At 46.6% G+C, this 11168-nt stretch overlaps 1 pseudogene; it reads right to left on the bottom strand.

Annotated features, from left to right (window-relative positions):
* Positions 1 to 378: 378 nt before the first annotated feature.
* Positions 379 to 1333, bottom strand: LOC132243670 (olfactory receptor 9G4-like; annotated as a pseudogene).
* Between the last annotated feature and the right edge of the window lie 9835 nt (positions 1334 to 11168).

Below are 11168 nucleotides of genomic sequence, written 5' to 3' on the forward strand. Positions count from 1 at the left end.
CTGTTAGAGGTTCTAGAGTTTTGCATCAATCTGCAAAAAAACCCCCAAACCCAGCAATTTGCAAGCTTCTTGAGATGATATCTGACTTTGTTTTTTAATGGAAAACAACCCCAAAACCACCATTTTAAAGGTCATTTTCATCAATTTCTATCTAAGATTGCTTAAGTTATTTTTCCCTCTCCCAAAAGAAAATGACTCGGGTTTCCTTTTTCCCTACCCTTCCCCTCAAATGTAAAACTTCTCTCAAGAAATTCCCCTTTTTCCAAACAGCTCTAATAATCCTATAGACAGTCATATCCTGTGTGTACAGCCACCATGGGCTGGGGTCAACTGAACTCTACACTTGGAAGAAGAAGCAGTAGATGGATTTGTCCTTGTTTATCCTATGTCCCCTTGTGAGGGACATAGTTTGCTGACTGCTTTTCTCAGGGCTTCTTTGACCTCTCTGTTCCTAAGGCTGTAGATAAGGGGGTTAACCAAGGGAGTGAGGACTGTATAAAAGACAGAGAACACTTTGTTCAGGTCCCCTACTGAGCTGTTTTTTGGTGACAGATAGACAAATGTGAGGGTGCCATAGAATACTGTCACCACAACGAGGTGAGATGAACAGGTGGAAAACGCCTTTTTCCTCCCACTCGTGGAAGGGATTCTCAGGATGGCAACTATAATGCAAATGTAGGAGGTCATGGTTAACAGGAATGGGGAAATCTCTAAAGGACACAACAGAACTCACCAAAGTGATCACACTGGTGTCACTGCAGGAGCGCTCTAGTATTGGGGTGAGATCACAAAAGAAGTGATCAATAACATTCGATCCACAGAAAGTTAATTGTGCTGTAAAATACATGATGGTTGAAGCAAGCAGGATTCCTCCTATCCATGACCCAGCTGCTAGCCAGCGACAAACCCTGCTATTCATAAGCATTGGATAGAGCAGGGGTTTGCATATTGCTAAATACCGATCATAAGACATCAGAGCTAACAGATAGCATTCTATGGCTGCCAGACAATCAAATATATAGAACTGTGCAATGCAGCCCCTAACCGAAATGGTCTTGTCCTCACTGAGGAAGCTGGCCAGCATCCTGGGCAGGATGGTGGAGATGTAGAAGGTCTCCAAGCAGGACAAGTTCCCCAGGAAGAAGTACATGGGAGTGTGAAGGTGCTGATCAGTAGCAACCAGAACAATGATGCGCACGTTCCCAGCCACTGTTACAATATAGATCACTAGAAATAGCAGGAAGAGAAGTATGCGATATTGCTGGACATTCCCAAATCCCAGGAGGATGAATTCCGTGATTAATGTTTGATTGTTCCCTTCTCCTTTCTCCATGAGGTGTGGCTCGTTTTCCTCTTTCAGTTTTCCCTGTAAAGTGTGCCTAGAGTAGATTAAAAAAACCCAAAACAATTTAACAGAGTTGGCAGCAAAGCTGAACAAGATAAAAGATTAGCCGCCTGATTTTTATCTGCTATATACTGGCTTCTCAGAGGCCATCAGGGTTAAACCCACCAAGGGAGTCTGAGCTGCATCCAGCCATGAAAGAGAGGTGAGAGACCTGAGCTCTCGATTACCACTTCTGTGCAGTAACGTTAGGAGTGGTCATGAGATACACAGATACTAGTCATCGAGGCTAACGTGGCCTCAATTCTTGTTATTTTTATTGCACTTATGTTACCATAATTCATAAAAGCCTTAGTTAGCAACTGGGACTGTATTGTACAACGTGCTGTACAAGCAGGCAACAAACTGATGGCTTGGCTCTAAGATGAAATTTTCTGAATAGCACCAAATAGATAGATACAGAGAAATGGGGAGTACAAATACACTATGGGACACTGTTGAGTGTGCCAGACAGGGTATCTGCACAGGGTAGGCAATACCAAGTAGAAGAATGGTACCAGCAGATCTTTGCCTAACAAGGAAAAAACACTAAGCTTGAGTAACTGCCCAGAGCCCAAAGGGAACACCCTAACCCACACAGACAAACACATACATACCTGGCGCTCTTACCTCCTCGCTGAGTCACCCAGAGACCTGTGCTGTCTTAAAGTGGGCTCTTTAACCCAACCTGGTGTGTGTGTGGGGCAGGGGGGGATGTCTGTTGGGATGAGACTGCAACCCTACTGCAAGAGAACAGCTCATGCTTTCTGAGATCTATGAGCCCTGGAAAGTGGCAATGCAAAGACGGGCAGCCAGGGGTTTGGTGTTCCAGGGGAGGACATTGCTGCCTTTTTTTTTGTCATGTGATGTGTAGAGCGGCCACTGAAACACCAATTTTCAGGGGCAAAAAGAGTTGGCGTGAGGGTAAACATTTCTTCATACCTTGCTCCTCCACCCAGCCCGACAGCACCCACCTTGTTTCTGCCAACTGCTGCCCCTGCACTGTGCAATGCTGCCACCTCATTACCAATCTCCTCACTACTGCTCTGCTCCTCCGCTTGCCAGCACCAGAGCTGGGACCTGCACTTCTACCTGGAAGGAGCAGAGTGTGTGGAGGAATGGGGATGGAAGGGTTTGACAACCCCCTGGCTCTCCAATGCTCCTTCCCTCTTTGGGAGCTCATTTCCAAGAGCTCATGCCCTGCTTGCCCAAACTCTACTGCACAGAGCAGTAATACTGGGAACTATATCAAGATGGGAAAGGGAAGTCAGGAGAAGCAAATACCCAACCAAACTATAAGCCCATAGAGCAGCCCAGGCTGTCCTGCCTCTGATTTGGGTGAGTTTTCCTCCCTCAGTTATAGTTGGGATTTGACACAGCAATGATAACACTTACTTTTAATGATCAACAGGCAACAGCAACCTCTCCATCAAAGGCACCTGCATATGGGAAGCAGAATCTAGGTGCTCCCCTCAATGTCTCTTGAACCCCACTTTTCTTTTCAAACACCTACATGTTGCTGGGCTGGGCTGGGCTGGACTAGTCTTGCTTGATGGATATTGGTTTGCATCTCACACAGAGCATTAATGCTGCCTGTTATTGTCATCTTGGAGAGTTTTTGTGTGAAAATTGGTATGGTGTCAGATCTCCCTGGGGACTGCTGATAATGATCACTTTTAAATTGATCTCATGGGCTGAATTAATATTATGGCGTGTATCAATGCAAACATTCAAGCCATTATAGTCATCATTTAGCTCTCAAAGGAAAGTTCCCTGTTTATCATACATTGTGTGCCTGTGTGACAAGTGCGTAAGTGGCTGAGTTATACACATCCATCACTTTAATAATTGCTTTCAGGAATAATAATTCATATTATACAGAATTCTCTTCCATAACCATGAGTTATATCTTTTATGTAGCAAGTTGATTTTCACTACTTTCTGGTACCATAAGAAACAGGAAGCAAGCACACAAGGCCACCATATAGACTGTAAATATCCAACCACAAAATGGATACTTCACAGGGAAACATTTCTACTACTTTTTGTTCTCACGTCATCTAATGGTGCTTTATTCCTTGAACAGAAAAGGGAACCATTTCAAAGTGCAACTTTGCAGAAGAATCAGCCAAAAACCTGTAGATTAGGTCAAGACCCTGGACTATAAGAATACAGGTCTTACTTTCTTGCTGTAAATTCAGCTATATACATTGGAGAGATCTCCAAGGTGAGTGTCCTAGACCTATTGGCTCCTGGCTTCAAACACCCATGCCAGCCACCCCACAAAGTCTGCTCCTAATTATGGTGCATTAATTCTTGTGTAGACATGCCAAAAATGGATTTAATAGCAACCTTCAACTACCTGAGGGTGGTTCCAAAGGGGATGGAGCTGGACTGTTCTCAGTGGTGGTAGATGACAGAACAAGGAGTAACGGTCTCAAGTTGCAGCCAGGGATGTTTAGGTTAGATATTGGGAAAATCTCTCTCACTAGGAGAGCAATAAAGCACTGAAACAAGTTACTCAGAGAGGTGGTGGACTCTCCATCCTTGGTGGTTTTTATGGCCTGGCTAGACAAAGTTTTGGCTGGAATGATGCAGTTGGGGATGGTCCTACTTTGAGGGGGGGGTGGACTAGATGTGACCTCCTGAGGTCCTGTGCAACCCAAATTTTCTATGATTCTATATGTTGCTTAGGGAGCTGGAAACTGCCCTGGAAGTAAAGGAGCTCTGGTTCTCATCATGGACCCTGCTTTCAGTGGGAAATAAACTACCTAACTTGCTTATTGATTTTATACAGTGGGTTTTAAATGCCGGACAGGGAGAAGCAAACAGTTGTGTCTCCCAGCCCCTCTGTGAGAGAGCACAGCGTTGGTACACAGCCACTGCACAGAGGGTCTGGGAGCGACTGAGACCCTGCAAACTGCGGGGAGCTTGCAGGGTCTCCAATCCCCAGCATGAGGCCGGGAACATGGTCGGTGCATTGTGGTTCCAGGAGCGGAATGAGATCCCAGAGCTGCTTGAGGTGTCCCAGATCTCTAACTCCCAGCATGAAGCCAGAACCATGCTGCACAGGCGGTGCACAGAGGGTCCAGGAGTGAACTGAGGTCCTAGGAGCCACACAAGGCAGTTTGGGTCCTCAATCCTAGCATGAAGCCAGGTGCACAGTACACAGTCGGTGCATGGACGGTCCCGGGAGCAGACCAGGGCCCTGAAGCTATGAGGACAGCTCGGGACTCTGATTTGGCATAAGGCTAGGCATGCTGCTTATAGATGCCATCAGTGCATGGGACAGTGTGCAGAGCTAAGAGATGGCTCAGGCCAGGAGAGCCCTGAGCAGCAAAGGGATGAGTGGGTCTGCTGAGAGATATGAGTTAAGCAGAAGCCCTGAAGGTGGGTTGCGATATTCCCCTAGTGAAGCAATTCAAATGGGTTGAGGGGGTCCATGGGGGCTCTGCAATTCTTTTCTTTTCCCTCTCTTTATTTGTGGGCACTGCTATGGCTCCAGGGCTTCAAGGCTATTCTTCTGTTCTTATAGAGACCTAGCTTTCGTATCCGTTGCTTTGTAAAGTGGCATTCCATTAGACTGTAAGATTTGCATGACTGTTAAGGAGAATCTTGCTTTGACCCCCTTTTTGGCTTCCTCAATATAATGTTTGTATTGACCTGTATATTAGGGCTGCGTGACACGGCAGCGTTCTGTTTTGACCAATGTTTTTACATTTTGTTGGAACAGCGTTCCATTTTGAATTTGGTTTCGAGTCAAAACAGCTGGCCCGTTCCATTCCATCGAAACAGTTTTGCTGTTTTGACCCTGTTTCGACGTTTCGCCCATAGGCTATAATGGGGAAAGACAAAACTGCCTATAACTTTGTCATTTCTGGCCTGATTTGGATGAAACTTGCAGAAATGGTAGCCCCTTATAAGGGCATGAATTCTGCTCTGCTTCAAGGAGATAGGTGCAGGGGATTCAGGGAAACTGCACCCCAAAATCTTGAAAGCCAAACATGCCACGTGTATGTGTTAAGCCACAGTGGGGTCAAAACTGCAGGGATGGTAGCCTCTGCGGAGATCACAAAGCCTGCCAAGTTTCAAGGAGATAGGTGCAGGGGTTTGGGGTAAACTATACCTCAAGCTGCGGACAAGCAAAAGTCATGACATGGCTGACACTGCATGTATTAAGGCACAGCAGGGTGAAAGCTGCAGGCATGCTAGCCCCTGCTGAGGCCATGAAGCCTGCCAGTTTTGAAGGAGATCGGTGTAGGGGTGCTGGGGTCCTGCACCTCTATCTGCTGACAGGCAAAACTCGTGTCATAGGTCCTTGTGGGACTGTGTCTGTCTTGGGGCATGGTGGGAGGGGGAAACTACTGCAGGCCTGGATGCTAGACCCTTCTGTGGCCAAAAAGCCTGACAGCTGTTAAGGAGATAGGTGCAGGGGGGTTCTGGGGCCTTGCGCCCTTAGCTACTGACAGGCAAAACTCATGACATGGGTGTTTGTGCAACTGCTTCCTTTCATCAGGCAGCAGGACTGAAGATTGCCCACCACTTGCCACCACAGAGCTGCAAGTAATAATTGACCACACTATGAACATGAGCCAGCAGTATGATGCTGTAGCCAGCAGGGCCAACAATACCCTGGCATGCATCAATTGGTCTTCTAAATGATACCAGATTAGATTGACCCAAATAACCTTGTCTTCCATTGCCATGTCCTTAGACCAACACCCCTAGGAGCTAACCAGAAGGACACAGGGCCCTGGGCACATCTAAGCCCCAAGGCTGGGGTTGGCAGAGAGAGTTGTCTGGCAGCTGCTGGAGAAGAAGCTTCTGCAGGAAAGGAAAGAAAGGCTTGGTGGCAGTTTGGCTGCCTGAGATGCTGCTGGTGCTACTGTGCTGCTCACTAAGTTATTATTTTACCTGTTGTCATTTAAAGTGGTGGACCAAACTGAGGCTGTAGAGGAGGAAGAGACCTCATTGGGGCACACTACCACATCATGTAGAGGCCCCAGTGCCAGAGACAGCAGACCTTAACACACACACAGAATAACACGTCACAAGTTTTGCTTGTCAGCAGCTTGAGGTGCAGTTTCCCAGAAACCCCTCCACCTATCTCCTTGAAACTTGGCAGATGTTGTTGCCTCAGCTGGGGCTACCATCTTGGCTGTTTTCATCCAAATCTGCCAAAAAATGACAAAGTTATAGGCAGTTTCGTGCTTCCTAATTATAGCCTATGGGCAAAACATCGAAACAGTGTCAAAACAGCGACACAGTTTCGACGAATCGAAATGGACAGTGCTGTGAAATGAAACAAAACTTGAAACAAAACACTGTCCCATCAAAATGGCAAAATGGAAGTTGAAATGAAATGGTGCTGTTTTACAGAGCCCTACAATACAGGAAGGCAAATGGCAAGAGTGACGCCCGTGGGGCATTGGCATGGCTATGGGGGAGGCTGGGGGCCATGATTAAGACTTAATAAAGGCCAGTAGAGCCCCATATAGTGACCACTGTTTATGAGTAGTGCCCTAAGGCTTAATAAAGGCCAGTAGAGCCACATATAGTCACCACTGTCCATGAGTAGTGCCAGTTGGATACTAGTTCATCCATTGGGCCATGGGAGATGCCCACAAAGAGTTGTGATGTTTTGGGTTAATGGGTAGTGGGCCCAGACACACGGAGAGGTCAGTTAGGTTTGTTAGATGCTAGTGAAAGTACTCTGAGACTCAGGGCAGCCTCATAAGAAGATAATAATATAAGAATTGCCATCTTGTGGGTCAGGCCATAGGTCCATCTTGTTCAGTCTCCTTTGTCATACAGTGGCAGAAAGCAGATGCTGAAAGAGCGTGAGCAGGGTACAACCAGGGTTTTTCCCACTTTTCCTCTCTCACCTGTAGTTTCCAGCATTTAAGATCTAGGAAGTTTTAGTTCAGAGGTTTTATTCCTAACTCCCATGCTCATTAGCTATTGAGGCCCCTTTCCTTCAGGAGTTTGTCAAATCCCTTTTTGAATCTAGCTGAACTGTCAGCTTCCACAGCATCTGGACTTTAATTACATCCTTGTGTTTGTTTTAAACTTACTGCCAACTAGTTTCATTTTTTGACCCCTACTTCTTGTATTGTGAGAGAGTAAATAATAAATCCTTATTTATTTTTCTTATGTACTTTCTCTTCACCATTTAGTATTTTGTAAACCCTTATCATGCCCCCACCCCTCCCCACCCAGCATCTCTTTTTCTAAACTGAATAGTAACCCGCAGCAGTCCAGGGTGGCCTGCCTCTGCATTGTTGGGACAGGGGCTTTGGAGTAAGAGGGGGACTTCCCTTTGGGCATGATCCCACTACTGCCAGGCTAAGGAGGAGCAAGGGCAATGGATGTGGCCTGCAGACGTGCATCCCCATAGTGTTCATATGTTTTGCTCCCTTGCCGCAGCTGGTTTTGGCTCAGCAGTGCAGGCAGATAGCACATGTGGGATCATCTGCCAGCCCAAAATGATCCCAGACCATACTTGCTCACTTCTGGGGTGCAGGTGCATGTATGGATGCTGCAATTTTCCCCTCCTCAGCAGGCAGAGGCACAGCAACAGGAGGAGCAGATTCAGCTGAGCCTCTTCCCTCTGCAACCTTTACCTCAACCTCCTCTGAAATGCCTTCTGGGGAAGAAGACCTGGCTCTAGGGGAAACTAGAGGGGTGTGGAGTACAAACTCAGCTAATACCCCCTCCTTCCCCAGAATTTCCTTTGCTATGACACTCGGATCCAGATCCAGCTCCAGCTCTTCCTCTGGCACTGGAAGGGTCAGCATCAGAAGTGAAATGGGGGTGGAGGAGACTGTCATGCTGGTTCTGGTGCTAGTTGTCATGGTGGTGGAGGCAGGGGTTATGTCTGGTGCTCTTGGAGGGGATGCAGACTCAGGCACAGGCAGTGGCACTGCTGCCCTCTCCTTGCTGCCTGTACTAGTGTAAGCCTCATGCCTGCTTTTTGTAGCAAAGAGGCTGCATCTCAGTTTGGGGGAGGGCGGATTTACACCTCTCCCTTTACCCCCTCTTCTGCCCTTCCCTGAAGGCTTGCCAGCTGCCTTTCCAGCACACTTCATGGCGTGTTTCATAGTATCTTGTCTTCATAAAAATATATAAATGTATATGTGCCTTCCTATATAAATTCTATAGTATAATATACAATAAAATTATGAAATTGAAAAGAATAAATCAGTTAATATAATAATAAAATAAAATGGTCTAGAAAGAAACAAGAGGTATTGCAGAATCCCACTTGCTAGGCTAGCAAGTAGGAAATCAAATCAATGGTAGTGGTAGCCTTTTTTGTCTAAAGCTCCTGAGCTTCTGGAAGATAGCTCAGTAACTGACTGCAAGCCAAAATTTTGCACAGCCTTACTATGTAGGCTTCAGCCCTCTTGGCTTTGGCTTATGGGTTACTCTGGCTGTAAAACTTCTAGCCTGGGCCCATTTGCTCTGGCCCAGCCTTTCAGGCTCAGCCTACTGTCAGTCACAGCTTGCTTGTGTCGTCCTCTGGTGGCTCAGGATCTGGTCCTTTCAGCCTCAGGCCTCCTCTGCTGCCTCCTCAGGACTCAGGCTCAGGCCCTCTTGGTCTCAGCCTGTCTGTCTGCCCCTGTCTGGCACCCCTGCCGTAGCAGGGCTCAAAATCTCTCATGCCCTCAGGCACCCCTGCATGGTTTCCTTTCACCCCTACAGCTACTACCTGGTCCTCAAGCAACCATTTTAAATACTCAAAGCCCCCTTTCTATGTCATCATACGATTGCCAAGATACCTGAACACAGAAAAAAATAAGCCCTCAGTTCCAGACCATGTTTCAATCTGCACAGATTCAGCACCAACTTTGAAATGGCAGTAGGGTCTAAAAGTTACAAGAAGTGGGTTGGACTCTGCTCTTGAAAGCAGTAAAATATCTCTTCTTTTGGGACCTCTGCTGGACCCCAGCTGTAGTGATAATCCCTTATAAGCAACAATGCCCACCTATGGCTTTACATTTCTCTCCCTGCTCCAAGGCTGCATGCTAAACCTGACCCCTCTCCTTTTAGCTGTGACAACCTTACTCACTTGCAAGAACTCCTGGAATTTTTCATTGACTTTACTATATTTTGATCTCCCCATTAACTTTTTTTTCCAACAGCAGCTTGGTTACCAGGTACTCCCTGCTAAAGTCTCCAGGGCAGTGCAGAAGCTATTCCCCAGTGTAGTTACCACCAGACTGTTGTTTGCTATTCATAAGATGATCTGCAAAGGATTGGGGGAAGGTGAGAGAAATTGAGTGGTGGAAGGGGGACAACAACATAGGAAGATGTGATCTTCCTCAGCTTCTGGGGTCTTTCAAGGCATTATAAGGAGAGGGATGAAAAATGAGCCTTAATGAAACTGTAAGCATCCAGGATCAGAGACATAGCTTAGGAGCCTGATAACATGTGATTCTTTCTGTTACAGGCAGGGTGAGAAGCTGAACAACAACCTCCTTTTGGTATGGAGAGATGCCCTTCAAAAGTAGAGAAGCTTATTCGCTTTGTTCTACTCATCTTTGGCCTCCCTGCAGAAGACAGGGTAGTTGATGTTGGCCGGGTACAGTTACCTACCCAACCCAGGACAAAATTGAGACCTACCTAATTGCCAGCAAACTTAGCTCAGAAGAGGGATTTTAAGGAACTGTAGTGTAGGAGTAATGTTGTAGCCCTTAAGGTCCAAAAAGTATGCAAGAGGCAAGGATTTCTTAGGGTGAACTCTTTTATTGGACCAAATATATGAGAGGGAGAAAGACACACTTTTGAATGCAAGACCTGAAAAGAATGGTCGAGAACAAGAGATAAACCCAAGAAATCCTTTCCTTTCTTTAAGAAACTGAAGTCTAAGGTCAAGATTGAATTACTCTGAAATACAGGCTTGATACAAGAGTCATAGATTCATAGATGTTAGGGTCGGAAGGGACCTCAATAGATCATCGAGTCCGACCCCCTGCATAAGCAGGAAAGAGTGCTGGGTCTAGATGACCCCAGCTAGATACTCATCCAACCTCCTCTTGAAGACCCCCAGGGTAGGGGAGAGCACCACCTCCCTTGGTGATGGGAGGATACATTCTGTTTCACAGTCTATTAACATGAATCTATTAACTTCTGCATTTGGGACTGGATCCAGCGTCCTCCACAACATGGCCTCTATCACATAGTGGCCCTCCAAACCCCTGCCAGACCCTGTGAGGGAGAGATCATCCATAGATTTTTTTTTTTTTTATCTTTTTGCAGAATTCAGAATCAAAGTGTGGAGTTATGGATGTTTGTGTTTATCTCCCAGGTCCCTTTAACACAAAGAGGGCATAGTTTGTTTCTCTTCTAATCTGTCCTATGGGAGCCGGAACATCAGAGCTGAAGCACTGAGATACAGGAGCATAAGGTGAGTGAAATGCAATTACAAAAATGGTGGTGGAGCAGCCGTATAGCACAGACCTGGGAAAAAGTGTTCAGACTCCCCACCCCTTGCCCCTCTATCCCTGTTAAAAATGGGTTCCCTCCTACAGGGGGTTTTCCAGTGTTTGCCTAGTAGCTGCTGTGTTTTCCAGGAAGCTTCCCCAGCTCTTCCATTGGGAAGCAGACATGGCTGTTTGCAGGGCCCCATCACAACCACCAGACTCTCTTCAATCTACCTTTCTCATAGTTGTGATGATGCCCTGAAATCCCAACAAAGGATCCTCCCTGTCCCATGTCTTCTGATACATGTCCCTGCTTTCCTGACCTAACTGTGTTTCTTGTCTTACCAAGTGCTGTAGTTTAG

Source organism: Alligator mississippiensis, chromosome 11, assembly GCF_030867095.1.
Source record: "Alligator mississippiensis isolate rAllMis1 chromosome 11, rAllMis1, whole genome shotgun sequence".
NCBI classification, from domain to species: domain Eukaryota; kingdom Metazoa; phylum Chordata; order Crocodylia; family Alligatoridae; genus Alligator; species Alligator mississippiensis.